At 35.5% G+C, this 17,695-nt stretch overlaps 1 pseudogene across 1 annotated transcript; it reads right to left on the bottom strand.

The window, feature by feature from the left end:
* Positions 1-1,329: 1,329 nt before the first annotated feature.
* Klra13-ps (killer cell lectin-like receptor subfamily A, member 13, pseudogene) lies at positions 1,330-16,601 on the bottom strand (annotated as a pseudogene). The gene is made up of 6 exons (NR_033451.1): positions 16,485-16,601; positions 14,421-14,501; positions 13,330-13,551; positions 11,317-11,459; positions 8,872-8,975; positions 1,330-1,477 (listed from the first exon to the last, which is right to left on the bottom strand). The product of NR_033451.1 is annotated as a killer cell lectin-like receptor subfamily A, member 13, pseudogene (transcript).
* Positions 16,602-17,695: the final 1,094 nt, after the last annotated feature.

Here is a 17,695-nt window from a genome sequence, read left to right on the forward strand (position 1 = left end):
AATATCCAGTTACATGTTATTGTAATAAAATACCTAATATTGGGCAATTTATGAAGAAATGGCTTCTATAAACTCACATTCTCAAAGGATGGAGATATATGACTGGAAAACAAATACCATAGCTATGGATGTTTACCAAAATAGATAGATCGTAGCTAGATAGCTGGATAGATACATAGATAGATAGATGATAGATAGATAGATAGATAGATAGATAGATAGATAGATAGATAGATAGAAAGATAGATCAATAGATAGATAGAGAGATAGAGAGATAGAGAGATAGAGAGATAGAGAGATAGAGAGATAGAGAGATAGATAAAGAGATAGATAGAGAGATAGATATATTGATTGAATTCCTTCCTTCTTTCCTTCCTTCCTTCCTTCCTTCCTTCCTTCCTTCCTTCCTTCCTTTCTTTCTTTCTTTCTTTCTTTCTTTCTTTCTTTCTTTCTTTCTTTCTTTCTTTCTGTCTCTCTCTCTTTCTTCCAATCCTTTCACCTTTCTTTCTCTCTCTCTTTCTCTCTTTCTCTATCTCTTTATTTCTTACTTTTTTCTTTTTTACTTTCTTTCTCTCACTCTTTCTTTCCTGTGTTCTTTTTTTATTAAATATAGTCTAATAAGAGTCAAATTGATAAAAGGAGACTTCAGTTGAGAAAATGCCTGTATCTGATTGTCTAGTATGCAAAAGATCATTAAGTACTTTTTGACTGATTATTTACTATTGCAAGTGCCATCCCTGGACAGCTGGAATAAGAAATCAGTCTGCACAAGATAGTGATTCTATTCCTTCATTATCTCTTCATCAGTGCCTGCCTCTGAGGTCATGTTTGATTTCCTCTCCTGACTACCATTCATAATGTACTGTAAGATATAAGATGGAATATACTCTTTACTCTCCCCTAAAATAAAGAAGAAAGAAAGAAAGAAAGAAAGAAAGAAAGAAAGAAAGAAAGAAAGAAAGGAAGGAAGAAAGAAAGAGAGAGAAATAAAGAAAGAGAGAGGAAAAAGGAAGGAAGAGAAAAAAGTAAGACTCAGTCTAGTTATTAAGGTTCTTTATTTACTTTTATTGGAGTTTATGCAAACAAATAAATCAGATTCATCCAAGCTTTGGGGGACCAGAGTAGATCTGTCCAGTCTCCACAAGGAAGGAAGATGTCCTCTGCTCTGTCATGTCATTTTTCAGAGAACATTCCCAAAATCTTCCAGATTGTCTCTCTCTTTGCACTGCAATAAGTCCAATGGTCAAAACACTTGTTTGTAAGGAATCATGAATTATTACAGGAAACAAATGAGAGTCAAAAAATTTCATTTTTTTTTTACCTTTTCCACTCATTGGAGAGTCAATGAGGGAATTTATCCAGTCTCTTACCACAAATACAGATGTATGATTTACCACAGTCCCCATTGTCTAGTCTTGTTTTAGATAACGACATACATAATCCATCTCTTATATTATATTTCGTTGTGTTCAAGGCACTGAAAAATAAAAATAACAAGGGGCAACTCTTTAACTTTGATCATTCACTGAAATGTCATGATTTAAAAAAATTCTATTCACTAAAGAAGACAGAATATTTAACCTATTAATCATAATTTTAGCACTGGAATATGTTTCTTTGTGTAAGTTCATTAAAATGAAGTGATATCTGTCACATACACACACAAAAATCCCCATCTTTTATTGTACTCGCAATTTTTTGTCAGTGAGAAAACTGACTTTCAATATTTCCAGGAAGTTATTTTATGCTGAACCTGCTCTCCCAATTGTTGATATAAATGCTAGGATAAAAGTAAAACCATATGTATATCACACAGAACACAGTCTTATATGCTCATGGTGTAAGGAGAAAGGGAAAATTTGAAACACAATCACAGATGAAAGCTTGTAACTATACTTTTGGATTGTTTTCCCCTCTCATTCCCTACATCCTAGCTAATGGACCTTCACAGAAACATGGCACTTTGCAGGATGATACATTACAAGACATAAATAACGTTTTAATTTTGTTTAGATGCTGCAAGATAAAAAAAATAATTAGAACCGAGAGCAAATTAGGCCATATGCTGACACAGAAGGACTGTGAGTTCTCAGACAGCCTTGGCTATGTAGAATAAGTAGAAGTCAAAGCATAAGTATTTAATAAATAAGATCTTCTTTTATAAACCAATATACATCATATTTCTACTCAGGCTGATATATTAGCAGGGGTTGGATCAAACCTCACATTTTCAGAGAAGTAATGCAGCCATTGTTTTTCCCTAATAGAGAAATCTGACTAAAGAACACACTCAAAATGAAGATCTTCAATGTTAGATTTATCTAGGACTAGTGGACACAATTGTAGTCCCAGGATTTTAGAATTGAAGGTAGGAGGATTCAAGGTTCAGTGCTAACCTTCCATATACAGGGAGCTTTAGGCTTATCTCAGTTAATGACACTCTTCCAAAGAAGGGAAGAAAATGAAAGCCACCATTACTACATGGGAATGAGATTTCAAAGGGACCAGTCGTTAGCAAAATATATCACTCTCTTTGAACTTTGGGTTTAAGATGAGGAGAAATTGAATATTGATACTTAACATAATTAGGGATGTAAAAGTAATAAGAAATAAAATTTAAACCAAGTGTTGTTTTGAGCATAGGCATAGCAGGTAAAATACATTAGGAATGGATATGCACATGAAATAGTTATAAGACAATCTGGTAGGCACAGTTAAGGAATCATGTGTGAATGTTGAGTAAAGGCAAAACTAAGAAAGAACCAGAAGATTGCAGTTCATAAAAGATAATGACTAAAAAGAATTAAAATTTATATGCACACAGTGATTCAGACATGAATTCACATGACAAGTTTTATAAATTTCAAATATTCATAATTATCAAAATTTGGAAACATGTGTTCATATGTGATAGAAGAACATTGTGGAATATTAGTGCAATACAAAAGTGCTTTGTGTCTGGCATTGATGGCTCACTTCTTTAATCCCAGCACTCGGGAGGCAGAGGGAGGCAGATTTCTGATTTCTAGACCAGCCTGGTGTACAGAATGAGTTCCAGGAAGGCCAGGGCTACACAGAGAAACACTGTCTCAGAAATAAAAAGTGTTTTGTAAGACTGAGAACACTGACCTAAGAAAAAAAATCTTGAGTTAGCTAAAACATCATAGAAAAAATGATAACCGTGGAAGATGCAGAGAAATAGAAGCAAACACAAATCTGTACATAGTACAGAATGCGCTGCACTAGGCCTTACTCAGTTACAGTACAAGAAAGCACATGCCTGCTTGCCTGGGATCAGATGAGGGTGCAGAAAAGAAATTTGGAAGGTGAAAAAATTGCTCTGTTTTAGTTTGATGGTGTCTATTACTGTGATGAAACACCATGACCCAAGCAATTTGGGAAAAGAAAGGATTTGTTTTGCTTAAACTTCCACATTATTGCCCATCGTTGAGGAACTTTCTCAATTTCTTCCTCTCAGGTGACTTCTATCAAGTGGATATAAAACTAGTTTGTAGAATGGTGCTGAAAATATGTGCATAATTATAAAAACTCATATTTTCATGACTTCCAGTGGATGCATTTATATGCAGACTCAACTTCAAGGCTTGGATTTTTGAATTTAATTGTCAGACAATGAGCCAAACTATTTCACAACTTAAGGACATTACATGTGAATCCACTGTATGATTCTGAATTTAAAGATATATTGATAGTGGTACGATCCAGAACACTAACCATTGCAAATAATGTGGGTTATGGACAAAAACTTATTACTGGATACATATTGAATAATTGAGGCTTAGTAGGATGCTACACATTATATTGCTTCACCCTTGAAAGTATTTCTGTTCTAGACAGCTTTAGTATTATTATCATTATCATCATTATTATTAGGCTTCCTAAGACATAGAATCTAACTCTGTAGCACACGGTGACATCAAACATACTATGAAACCTAGGCTGCCCACAAATTCATACACTTGTATGATTGTAAGTCTTGAGCTTACATAAGCAGCTGGCTACAGAGAATGTATCTGTGAGATTTCAACTTTTATCAAATGAATACAAAAGAGATTGGATGTGTGTAGAATACAAAAGTTTGTATAAGAAGCTATAACTGCTCAAGCAACTAATCATTAATTCTAAACACATATCTTACAGCAAATAAATGAATTTTAAATGTATACATTATACTATGTATAAAAGGTAACAAACACTAACCCAACTAACGTATAGAAACCTAAAATTACTTATTAGCAATTAAGTGTGCTGTCAAAGCAGTGGATTTTTAAATGGTTGATCCTAGTGAAAACAAGCTGTGTATTATTTTTCAGGATTATATATTTGTTTCTGTGTCACTTGAGAAACAGAGAATGAATCCTCAGAACGTGAGCAATGACATCCATTCTACAGATGAAGCTGCTATTTGTACCAGGGGAAAACAAAATAAAAACAGACAACAGAATTAAAAACTTTCACATGCAAAATAGGCATGATGGACATCTTTCAAGTGAAAATAGATAACAAGATACCCCTGTCCATAGTCCCAACATCAGAGAAATGCAGACATGTGGATAATGAATTCAAGGACAGGCAGGATAAGATGAACCCTTAACACAAAAATAACAACAAAATAATAAAAATTACATTTATTTTTAAATTATATTAAAACATCTTAACATATAAATACTTAGGAAAGTTATTAAAGGATACACAGAATTATAAGGTGATTTCTTAAAATTTGTCTTTGTAAAAGGAAATTGACCATCAGCAAAACAGCTAAAAACATGCCTGGCTGTGTAGAAGGTCTTATGGAAACCCAAGAGTTATAAGCTTATAGTTGACCAACACAAAACACATTCCATGTGTTCTTAATGATTTGGAGGTTTATGTTTTGTTGTTGTTGTTGTTCTTTAATTTGGGTTTTCTTTAATGTGGTTTGTCTGTGTGTTTCTTTGTTTGTTTGTTGGGGGCACATTTTTTTTTTCTTATTGGGCTTTTGTTTCCTTGATTGATTGATTTTATTTATTTTTTTGTTTTTTATTTTTGTTATTTTTGCTTGGGGGAGAGGGAGAAGTAACATGAATTTGAGTTGGTAGGAAGGTAGGACTGTACAAGGTGTATTTTGAGGGAAAAGTACAGGATCAAAATATATTATATGAAAAAAGTAACTAAAAATAAAATTTTGACAAGCAGCTAAAAGAGTAGGATGCAGATACTAACACCCAAGCAATAGATAGAAGCCAAGGACCTTTGAGGTGGAATTAGGGAAAAGCTGGAAGAATCTGAGGCCAACCACCTAACTAACCTCGATCCTTGAGATCACTCAGTCACTGAGACAACAACCATTCAGCATAAATAAGCTGTTCTGAAGCCCCCTACAAATATACAGCAGAAGCTGCCTGGTCTGACCTCAGTGAGGGAAAATGCACCTAACCCTAGAAAGACAAGAGGACCCAAATAGTAAGAAGGTCTGGTGATGTAAGTGGGGTGGGTGTGGACATCCTCTTGGAGACTGTGGGAGGAGGTGTGGCATGAGGAGCAGCCAGATGGCAGATCAGGAGGGGCATAAAGACTGGACTGTAAAAATTGATTCGAGAATCAGAAAGAAAGAAAGAAAGAAAGAAAGAAAGAAAGAAAGAAAGAAAGAAAGAAAGAAAGAAAGAAAGAAAGAAAGAAGAGAAAGAAAGAAAGAAAGAAAGAAAGAAAGAAAGATGAGAGAGTCATAAATAAATAAATAAATAAATAAATAAATAAATAAATGATTTAACTTCAAAGAAGAGTTACAGCTCCGGAAGATATGATTTTAAAAGAAAACCAAAGTGCAAAGCCTAGGATTCCTCCAGAGGTTTGACTTACTAGTCAGAGAGACAATAGGGGTCTCCTACATAGCAAAGGTTATTGTTACTCTCTTTGGTTACTTCACATAACTATATGGTAAGGCCTTATTGCTGAATATTTTCCACACATTAACATCGAAACATAGATAAATTAACCTCAAGCCAATAAGGAAATGTCTTCACCAGGGATGGCTTTCTACAGGTTATTAGGTGCTTTGCATTTTGCAGGAAAGGAAATTTATGAATAATCCTATCGTGCACTGGACACTGCATCCTGAAATGCTGATCTGCTGCAGAACAGGCAGATGTGCCCAGTGTTACTATTGTTACAGGATAAATAGATGCTTTCTTATTGGAGCTGTGGACTTTACCACAGGAAAACATGTTTGGTTTTGGAATTCAAATCAAAAGTTTGAGATTGGGAAGTTCATAGAACCTAGGTTGCAATTAGCTACAGTACTCTGCTATGTACTCAGGAATTAAATTGTATTTTTTTTTTCCATTAAATAAATTTACTGTTAAAATAATGTAACTCCAAATACAACTGTTGAATTTGCATTGAGTTGTAATGACAATTCATGTTTCAATTGAAATGTCAGGGCTCACTGGACACTGTTACAAAACAATAAGCCTTTGTTCACTTTTCAATGGTCAGTTGTATTAGAGTCCAACAAGTACCTGTGAACTGGATCTCTGTGGGACCCCAAATCGATAAAGGTAAGTCTGTTTTCAAAATCTACTGCAGCCATTCTAGAAACCCTGATCAAGGTTTAATAGATGCACAAGGACAAATAAGGACCCTTATGGTCTTTAACATCTGATTGGCTGAGGAGACAGTTAAAGCTGAGCCAGTGCTAATCAGAGCGTGGGATTACTGATGGAAAAAATAAGCGACTAAGCAATCCAACAGCAGTAGAGGACAAAGCACCTTCACAGTCACCAGCAGCAACAGTCACACTGGATGGCACACAGCAACCATCCACAGGTGACACAAATACCCCAAAGCATCAATAGTTTTACCCAGAGAGTGGCAACTGGATTGCACGGGCAGGCCCTAATTCTACAAAGCATAGAGTGGGAGCTTTAAAACACCTCTCACGGTGTACAGAAACACCTAGAAGGCTTCCCAGGTGACGCTGGCTTGTCTTGTGGAAGCTAAGGAGCAGAAAGGCATTGGTTACTGTTGCTGACACAGCTTAAAAGAACCGGCAAGTTACAAGATAAAAGAAATAAACCTAAAACAAAACAAAAATGTAGCTCTGTGTGAAAAGTAAAAAAACAAGGCAAAGTAAAATAAGTAATAGCTAAAGAAATAGTGGGTTGTTGGGGTCAACCATATTTTTAAGGCATGTTAGTACAAACTTTCATTTATCTAGTTCCAGGCTTTAAAGAAATATTGATGGGCCAGCTCTCCTCTGTACCCTGCCATTTCATGTGCTGACAAGTGTCATTTTCCTGTCCTTCAGTTTTTATTCCCATCTTGGCAAACATCATGCACAACTATCAGTCAGACATGCACTAGAGGAACAGGGAGAGGGGGTGGCACAATTTGGCCTGGGGAAGTGATGCCCTGTCACTATGAAGGGCTGGTGTAAATACTGCCTGCCCAAATGCCTGGCAAACGCTCCCACTTCACACCTTGACAGGCTTTCTCAGGCTTCACACCCTTTACATGTTTTCATGGGCCATCAATAACATAAAGCTTCTAATAAACAATATCATAAATTGCTAATCACCATGGGATTCTAAAAAATAGAATGAGTAGGACTAGATAAAGTCCTTAGAGGTTTCACACTATTATTTGTACTTCAGCAGACAAAACATACTTCTTGAATTCAATTTTTTGATATGTCTGTGTCAAAATCAACTTTTACATAATAGACTTGTTTTCAAGAAAACTGTTATGGATTTATGTTGTATAAAATGTCGTACTTCCTAAGTGGAGAAAATGGTGCTGAAGACCATGAAGTTAAATTGCCTTCTTAACCTTCATAGTTTGGGCCTAAACCTGGGTTTCTCTCAACCTCCATCAAAGCAGATTCTTTAACAGTGGGTAGAAGTCAGTGAAGAGAGGAGGAAATTGGTCAAAATGCTTAGGAGAAGCATTTTGTGCTCAGCCCTAAAGAAGACATCTACATCAACTTCTTCCCCTCCATACTATCAGCAAGGCTCAGGGAACAACATCAAAGAGGAAATAGAATGTAGGCACCAGAGAAGGGAAAAGGCTCTGTTAAATGCAGTCTCTGGACAAGATGATTTCCATAAAGATGGGCACGACATGTTACATCTTGACTAACAAGTTTTCTAAGTTGATAAAGGCTGGAAAGAAGAGATTCATTCCTTTTTTATAATATATCCACTGCTGAGTTGCTTTGCTCCAGTGCATGACCTATAACCATGCACTATAATTACAAGACATGAGTTAGCAGGGCACATGTTAGAGCTGATGCAGAGGTAGCCATTAGGGCAAAGTGGGGATGACACGATCCCATTTTATTTTATATATGTGAAGTACTGAAGAAAAACAAATAATATTAACAAAGAGAATCAGTGAAGAGTTTTCTACAATATTATAAATAAACATAAAACTTGGAGTCTGCAAAAAACCTGGAAATGGAAGGGAGGCATACATATGTATGTATACATAAACATTTCTTATATTTTTAAGTAATCAATAATTATGTAATTGAACAACAATAGAAGTGTCACATGAATGTCTGAAAGACTCAATGTATCTGTCATGATCATTCAATCACTTCACATCATCTCAAGTTGTTTACTTTCTAGGGGCCTTTGCAACTTAGAAGACAAAGACCTGAGATGTATGCAGTATTAAGTCTCTTTTGGTTATCTCCTAGACTATACATCTTCCCACGGTAATGCTTGTTCAGACTCTGTCTTATGCTACTTGTCCTTAGCCCTGAGCTCCATTGAAAATGAGGAAAGCCATGTGAAATGAGAGAAAAGGCTTTGCACACAATCCTCCCAATTCACACACCAGTGTTAGAGTCTGAAAGGCTCAGAAACTCACAGTTTAGATGGGCCATTGTCAATCCATACCCAATCTTTTCTCTTATTGTCATATGAAAATCCAATCCAGGAAATGCCTGAAGGAGCCAGGTTCTGAAGGAACTTCTGTAATGGAAACAACAGACCTTACAATAAAATTTCTATCTGATTAGAGAGAACAAGAAGGGAAATTTCCCAGCATTCCCGTGTCATTCTCTGCTGTCCTATCCTTCCACTGCTCAGTTTCACTGTGTTCATTTTCTAAAGTGGATTCCTACTAAAGCACATTTAAATCAAAACTCTGTCAGTTCAATGAGTTATTTAAAATAAAACCTCCAGGTGTCCTGAGATACTGTGTTTATGGCATTATTTGTGACTATGTTTCTTAGACCTAGACTCTCTACAAACCTAGCCTATCCTTGAACACATAATCTTCCTGCTCAAGGCCCATAAAAATTTATAGATCATTAAAGAACTTCTAATACTCTATGAAATTAGTTAAATGTGAATTCTGGAGTACTTCATAAGAATTTGCAAAGTGTTCGTTTGGGAATTAATGCCCTGTCTTCAAAGAAGATTTATAAAGATGAACATTGCTCTGTAAAACACTGTGCATTAAGATCCATGCTCCGGGAAGGATGCAGAAGTGACAGTACTGAGGATATATGGAGATATTTGCCAGTATTTAGTGTATTTTACATGTGACACTTGAACGACTTTATGCCTAATTAATTGAGTAATTATATTTTAAAATATGAATGTGTTTAAATTTAAATGTTCTCTCTCTCTCTCTCTCTCTCTCTCTCTCTCTCTCTCTCTCTCTTTGTGTGTGTGTGTGTGTGTGTGTGTGTGTGTGTGTGTGTGTGCTTCTGTGTGATTTCCTCATTTTTGCTGGTATGAATTTACTTATCTACTGTGTTTTCCTGTATACCATTATTTATCATGTTAGGTTGAATTTTTCCTTCTTGTATTTTCTATATAGCTGGATTTGTGGATAGATATCGTTTGAATTTGGATTTGTCTTAAAATATTTTCTTTTCTACATCTATGGTGATTGAGAGTTTTACTGGGTACAATAGGCTACATTGTCAATTACGGTTTGTCATAAGTTGGAAGAAATCTGCCCAGACTATTTTCACTTTTTGAGTCTATGGAGAAGTTGGGTAAAATTCTGGTCGTTATGCCTTTGTATGTTAGCTACCATTTTTACCTTGTTGCTTTTAATATTCTTTCTTTCCTCTGGAGATTTTGTATTTTGATTATTATATGATGGGAGGATTTTCTTTTCTGGCCCAGTCTAATTGGGGTTCTAAAACCTTCTATGTTTATTGGCATCTCTTTCTTTAGGTTTGGAATGTTTGCTTCTATGATTTTGTTGAAAATATTTGTGAATTTAGAATTGGGCTCTTTAACTTCCTCTATTCCTATTAATTCTAGGATAGATATTTTCAAGGTATCCCAGATTTCCTGGTTGTTTTGTGTCATGAATTTTTTATATTTAGCATTTTCTTTGACTAAAGAATCAATTTCTTCTGTTGTATCTTCTACACCTCAACTAAACAGAGAATTCTCAACAGAGGAGTCTCAAATAGATGAGAAGCACATGAATAAAGGCTCAAAATATTTACCCATCTGGGAAATACAAATTAGAATAACTTTGAGATGCTATCTTACACCAATCAGAATGACTATGATAAAAAACAAGTGATAGCTCATGCTGGCAAGAATGTGGGGCAAGAGGAACACTCCTCCATTTCTAATGGGAGAGAAAATTGCACCACCACTTTGGAAGTGCTTTTGTTGGTTTCTGATAAAACTAGCAATATTTCTACCCCAAGACCCAGTTTATCCTGGGCATATATCCAAATTAAACAGGAAATGTCAGAATCTTGGAAATTTTGTTTTCTTTAAATTGTCATTTCTAATGATGGATATCTTTTTTACAGAACATAATGATACTGTATAGTAATGATTATGGATAGTTTCAGTGAAAATAACCCTGGGACTCACAGGTCAAACTATATAATCCCACATTTCTCATATAATCCCATTTTGCAAACAGGCCCAGGGCTCAGCTACTTTCCCTGTTTCCATCTGATTTCTCATCTAAGACTGCCTCACTTCCATGTTCCACGATTAAACCCTAGACAGAGGGGGTTTTCTTAGCACTCTAAGGAGATAAATGACTGTCAACAATAGAATATGCTGTACCAAAGGATTAAACTTCATCTGGGAAAGACATGCTTTCTGAGGGACTCTCTTGTAGACTCCTGAGAAAGGGAGGAACCTGAAAGATAGAAGTGTTTCTATACAAACCAGTCTCTACTTTACAGTTTTGTTCACATTACAGGAAAACAATATACAAATGTTAAAAAAAAAAACAAAGAAAACTGAATTCAGTATCTCATTATTCAGGGTTAGAGACTGGGTCTAAGAGAATAAAAGGCCAAGTAAGAGTCTGCAGTACCAGTTCATCCTCATCGTCTATCTTCAGAAGGGATAAGCTGGAAATCTGGCAGGTCTGTTTACATCCACTCCACGTTTTTCTGTCCATGACGAAATAATAACATTTTATACCATAACAGAACCAATATTTTTCAAAACCTCTGCCTGCAACACAGAAGGTAAATGGTTAAATGTATTGTTTTCTGGTGTTCTGTTATCAGAACAATATATTTATTAAGCCTTTGGAAAACAGTAAAATTTCACATGGCACAGAAATTGAAATTTTCTGATGCCCGTAGACCCCTGCATCACCATGCTAGGCTGATTCATTTCCCTATAAAGGACAAAGAGTTTTCTTTTGTGTGTATGTCCTACATTTTCTCTACTGATTCATTCATTATTGACACCAGAAATATTTCTATATCTCTATAATATTACCAATGGTCTTGCGAAGATCAGATGTGCCAGTACAGGGGAATGCCAGGGTCAGGAAGCAGGAGTGTGTGGGTTGGGGAGTAGGGTGGGGGAGAGCATAGGAGGCTTTGGGGATAGCATTTGAAATATAAATGAATAAATTATCAAATAAAAAAAGAAAAGAGAATACAGGGAATTATGTGACCCAGGCTGACTTTAACCTTACTATATAGCTAAGATAATCCTGTACTCACCCTTCCCCTCTGCCTTGGAGATGGGTCTTTTGTTAACACCTATAGAAATTAAAGTGTAAATGATATGAAGAAAATATAGAGAGAAATAAGAGACATATGAAAGAGGTTTTGGTGTTGATTGGCTCTTCTCCTGATTATGTTGATGTCTTCAGTGTTGTGCCCATATGTTCAAATGTTAAAGTTGAATACATTGAAATGCATGAAATTTGGGTTGCAAGATCACCTCAATATGAATATTTTGTTTAGAGAGGGACTGGGAATGTCCACATTCTATTAAGTAACTCTATTTCCAACCTTCATTTTTCTCTCAGGCTGGCCTGGAATTTTCCGGGATGTCCTAATATTTCTGAATGTTAGAATCCTCCTTCTTCAACCTCATAATTATAGAAATTATTTCATTATTTTTCTTTACAAATAATTAAGTGGTTTTTAATTAATGTGACAAAAACTTTTTCATGGGTCTAGAATACTTCAAAGGTTCCTTTGGAGTTTTTTTTTTTTCCTGTAACAAATTTTATAATGTAGCATTTTTAAATATATGAATCCCAACACAATGAGAATCATCTTATCCTACTATCACAGAGTGCTGGTATTATATACAAGAGCTCTTTGTTATCTCCAAATCTTCTAAAAATAACTAATGATGATTGCTAAACTGTGTCAGTTAAAATAAAATGACAAGTCACACTGAAGTTTAAGAAAAGTTCCTGTGACAATTAATCTTCTTATCTTACCAGCCTCAAGTACACTGTCATTGACAGAGTTGCAATGTGCACAAACAATGGGGAACCTTACTTGTCTTCACCAGGGATGGTCCCTTATTTACGATCAGTCCAACTCTCTCAAGGCATGTCATATGGAAAACATAGTCTCTCTCTCTCTCTCTCTCTCTCTCTCTCTCTCTCTCTCTCTCTCTCTCTCTCTCTCTCTCATATGCACACACACACATACACACACCCACACACCCACAAATTGTTCTTAAAAGTTCATCCAATAAATGCTCTAATCTACTTTAGTGTAATAGTTCATAAATACACACTAAAAACCTCCATATTCTGTCAGCAACAAAGTTGGAGATGTTCCCATGGACCAAAACAATTAAAAAATTTCAGCGGTACTGATTTTTTAATTTTCTCACCATAGGAGAGTAGGAGTGCAAAACAGAACCTGACTTTTAGAAACTATAAGGTTCTCCTAATCCAAAGATGGACTTCTGAGTTCCCAGATCTCTACATGAAATGAGGAACCCCCAAATGAACCCAAAGATCACCAGTGTCTTAAGCTGCTGGTTAGACTTCAAAGCTTCCAGAGAACAAATAAAAGTTAATGATAAAATTCTGTATTCATGGTCTTCCTATGCAACATACCTGTGTGCTGTGAGGAATCTGTAAAAGTCTTGGTTTCACGGTACCATCTGTTCTGTTCCTTGTTGAGGGATTCCAGAAGATCAGTGCCTGGCCTACACTCTATAGACTTATTTCTCAGCAGTTCATCCTTCAAGTTGATGTCACTTTGCGTGGTGGTGCTGCACTTATCTTGGCAGTTTAGAGTTTCCTGCAGTTCATGTTTTTGTTAACTATTCTGAAAAACTAAGTTAGTCACAGTTATAATATCAAAAATGCTTATAAGAAGTGTATACTGAAATTTAAGTTTAGAGTAAAAGCTTCATTTTGACACCCAAGAGATACCATTACTTTCACTGGTACATTAACATTTATTAATTAGCACTTCAATTAAGTCACTATAAAAACAGATACTAAGTTAAGTTTACTGTAAAACAAATCATATAGCTGTATAAAATTATGGTGGAAGTATCTATTATTCACTGCATATTTGCAGCACAAATTTACAAATAATTACCTAAGTAAAATATTCAGTGAATACATAACACACTATGAAAATGTGAACTAATAAAACACATTAAGAAATGGCACAATTCTTATTGGAGCATATGTAATGCAATATATCCACATACAAAATTATGTTTTAGCAGAACCTGAAAGTGATTTCCTCTGTTAGTGTAGAGAAATTCAATTAAGTTTAACCTTTAATTTCTCTGTACAGATGACATCTTCTTACTTAAGCATGACCTCAATATATATTGAAGAATTATAAAAAGAAGGCCATCAATTCTTTGCACAGCTCTTTCTCAAAAAATGTTTACATTGGATCCACAATCACCTGAGCTCACAAAGTAGACTATCACCGAGTCCTCAGAAGGGCCATGACCAAAAATGAGAATGAACAGTGGAACTGGCAACATCCACAGAGCTAACAGATTAAGTAAAATGGAGAACAGAACACTGCATTTTGTCAGGAAAAAAAATATAATAACTCCAGAGATTCTGACTCATCCCCTGATTGTAGGCAGAATAATGTACAACATTATTCTGCCTAGTTCACCTCTAAAGCTATTCTTTAGGCAGAAGGTCAAAGAAGGTGTATCTCAATTACTCACTGTTTGTCACAAGCACTGAGACAATTACCAGTCGAAGGGAAATGAGGATCCCGAGAGCTATCACAATGAGCTGCAAGGGAACTGAACACACTTAAATCATCAAAACAAAGCAAGAAAATCTCTATTAATAGACCACATCTCAAAATTACAATTTGTGTAGCATGGAAACAAGGGAAAATTTTGCACAAGTCTATCATATGAACTGACTAAAAAATACACTCAAAATTGCAGATTTTGACCTAAAATATACAGACTCTAGAAAACCTACAAATATGAAGTTTCAGAAAATTTTGAACCAGGCCTTGGCCTTGTACAATGAATCCTCCTGACCCAGCTTAGAAGGAGCTAGATGACAGGCATGTGCCCTCACCCAATTCTATAGGAACAAAAGTGCATTCTACAGAAGGCACTCAAGGTATGGATACTATCCAAGTATAAGATATCAAGCAAGGGCATGTAGTCCAACTACTAACTACTAAATACTAAATATTTTGGTGTATCTAAGGCATTTAGAATCTGAAACTCATGCCTTTGTTTACCATTATATCAAAAAAGAAAAAGATTTCATCTTGGAGCACAGCTATGGCAATGTGTATAGAGCAACTAAAATGGATAAAATTTGACATTACCTCAGTTTCAGTAATAAACAAAATGATTCTTGATATTTTTGGGAACTCAAACTGGGGTTTGCTCATTCCAACACAGACTAATCCTCTTATCCCCTCTCTCTTCATCTGCAACTTTATTCTCAGGAAGAAACTTCCTCTTCTGTTCTGACAACAGTTTTTGCTTAGTTACATTAAATATTTTGATATTTATGACTATTAAAATACTTTCCTCAAGAATAAAAGCATTGTTTCTAATGCATATGCTTCATTTCCTTAGGATTTTGTTTGCCTTTTCAGAACCTAGTTTGTCTGTTAGGTTGAAAGTTTGGATGTTAATAACAATTAAAACACTTTCTTCTTAGGCTGGCGTGGTGGCTCATGCCTTTAATCCCAGCACTTGGGAGGCAGAGACAGGGGGATTTCTGAGTCCTAAGGCTAGCCTGTTCTACAAGAGTGAATTCCATGACAGCCAGGCGATACAGAGAAACCCTGTCTCAAAAAAAAAAAAAAAAAAAAAAACAACCAAAACCAAACCAAACCAAAAAACCACTTTCTTCTTGCATGAGAGTATTGTTTCTTTTCTTTTCTTTTCTTTTCTTTTCTTTTCTTTTCTTTTCTTTTCTTTTCTTTTCTTTTCTTTTCTTTTCTCTTCTCTTCTCTTCTCTTCTCTTCTCTTCTCTTCTCTTCTTTTCTTTTCTTTTCTTTTATCTTTTTTTTTTCTGGTGGGGTTAGGGGAAGGTTTCAAGATAGGGTTTCTCTGTGTAGCCCTGGGTATCCAGGAACTCACTCTGTAGACCAGGCTGGCCTCAATCTTAGAAATCAACCTCCCTCTGTCTCCCAACTGTTAGGATTAAAGGCATGGACCACCACTGCCAGATTAAAGTGTTGTTTCTAATGCATAAATGCTTCATGTCCTTAGGAGTTCATTTCTCTAAAACATTTCATGGTTTTTTAAACACTAGTTTTTATGTTAGCTTTAAAGATTTCAGAATTCTTCTTGACTAGACTAAATACTACTACTACTACTACTACTACTACTACTACTACTACTACTACTACTACTACTAGTGTCCTAATGGTTTAATCTATCCTTGATTCTCAAGTAATTTCATTTTTTTTTCAGATTCCCATTATTCTACTCAGTATATATGATTTATTCCCTTACCAATAATCATCTAAAAACCAGAAAGGTTATATTTTTCTTTCTGTTTTTTTTTTAATTTTAAAACTTGATTGCTTTATTTTTTCATCTTAATTTTGACCAATTTTGTAGCTAATTACCCTCCAACTAACACTCTTTTCTTCTCTCTCACCCTTATGCATAACTAATCCCAGATGAAATGGAACACTATACATTTCAAAAAAAAAAAAAAAAAGGTAGTGGAATATTTTTAAATTGCTAAAAATTTAAAGTACAATTTTTTAAAAAGTGTTTTTAGACACTTAAGGCACTTACCTCTGAGGCCAGCTTTTCGAGGCTTCCCTGTCTCCTCAAGCCTCACCCGGTTCTGCAACCCTGAAGACTTATGGAATCTCACAGCTGAGAAAGTGACCTCCTGCTCACTCATCTTGGGAGGATGTAGAGTATGTTTTCTTTTAAAATATGTCCTTGAGTGATTTCTAAAGAAAACATTAAAGTGCCAACCTATTGGAATGCACCTGGATCTGATGATACAGAAGGTTGGGAAAGGGTGGGGTTTGATTTACTCCTTAATCATCCAAACACTGCAACATGGACTGACCTCGATTTCCATTACATGTGAGAAACATTTGCCGATTTGAGTTAAAATTGTTTATATTTCGTGTCTTTGTTTTCCTTTTTTTTAATTAGGTATTTTCTTCATTTACATTTCCAGTGTTATTCCAAAAGTCCCCCATACCCTCCTATCCCCCACGCCCCTACGCACTCACTCCCACTTCTTGGCCCTAGTGTTCCCCTGTGCTGAGGCATATAAAGTTTGCATGACCAATGGACCTCTCTTTCCACTGATGACCGATTATATTTCTAATAGTAACAGCAATTTCTAGGAAATACGGAAGAATTAAAATTTACTTCTATGGCAATATACTTATGGACACAGCCTGTTTGATCAAAATATTCAGCACATAAAAATGTTAGGTAAAAGTGCTACCACTGAAAATCATTGAAAAAAAATAAACAATCTCTTCAAATAACAGAGTCAATGATTTAGGAATAAATAAAAAATGTTGCTTTAAAATTATTTACACATTTGATAAACAAATAATAATAAATGATATTTCAGCCTTTTTAAATACACGACTCTCATAGTTTTCCAGACATTACTGCAGGTAACTCAAGACACATAAATATCTCTTGGTTTGAAGCCCCAGCCAGCTGAGATGTCCAACGTCTCCACCAGGCCACAGTCTACACATTCATCTCCATGCTTGGACTAGGTAAGTGGATTCAAAAAGATCCTACTGAGTGGGATAATTCAGGCCAAGCAAGGCAATCTGAGGCTTCTGGCTCAAAGTCTTCAGAAATGATTTGTTATCTTTAGTAACTGAAGCAACCAGGAAAGTAGAAAGGGAACTTTGCCAGTGGGGTCCCATGAGCAATAGAAAAAGGCATAGAGGATACAATACAACTTTTCAATCTTAAATCTACACAGTCATGTCACATAAAACAAACTCATACCTAATGTT

This window comes from Mus musculus, chromosome 6 (genome assembly GCF_000001635.26).
Source record: "Mus musculus strain C57BL/6J chromosome 6, GRCm38.p6 C57BL/6J".
In the NCBI taxonomy this organism is placed as follows: Eukaryota; Metazoa; Chordata; class Mammalia; order Rodentia; family Muridae; genus Mus; species Mus musculus.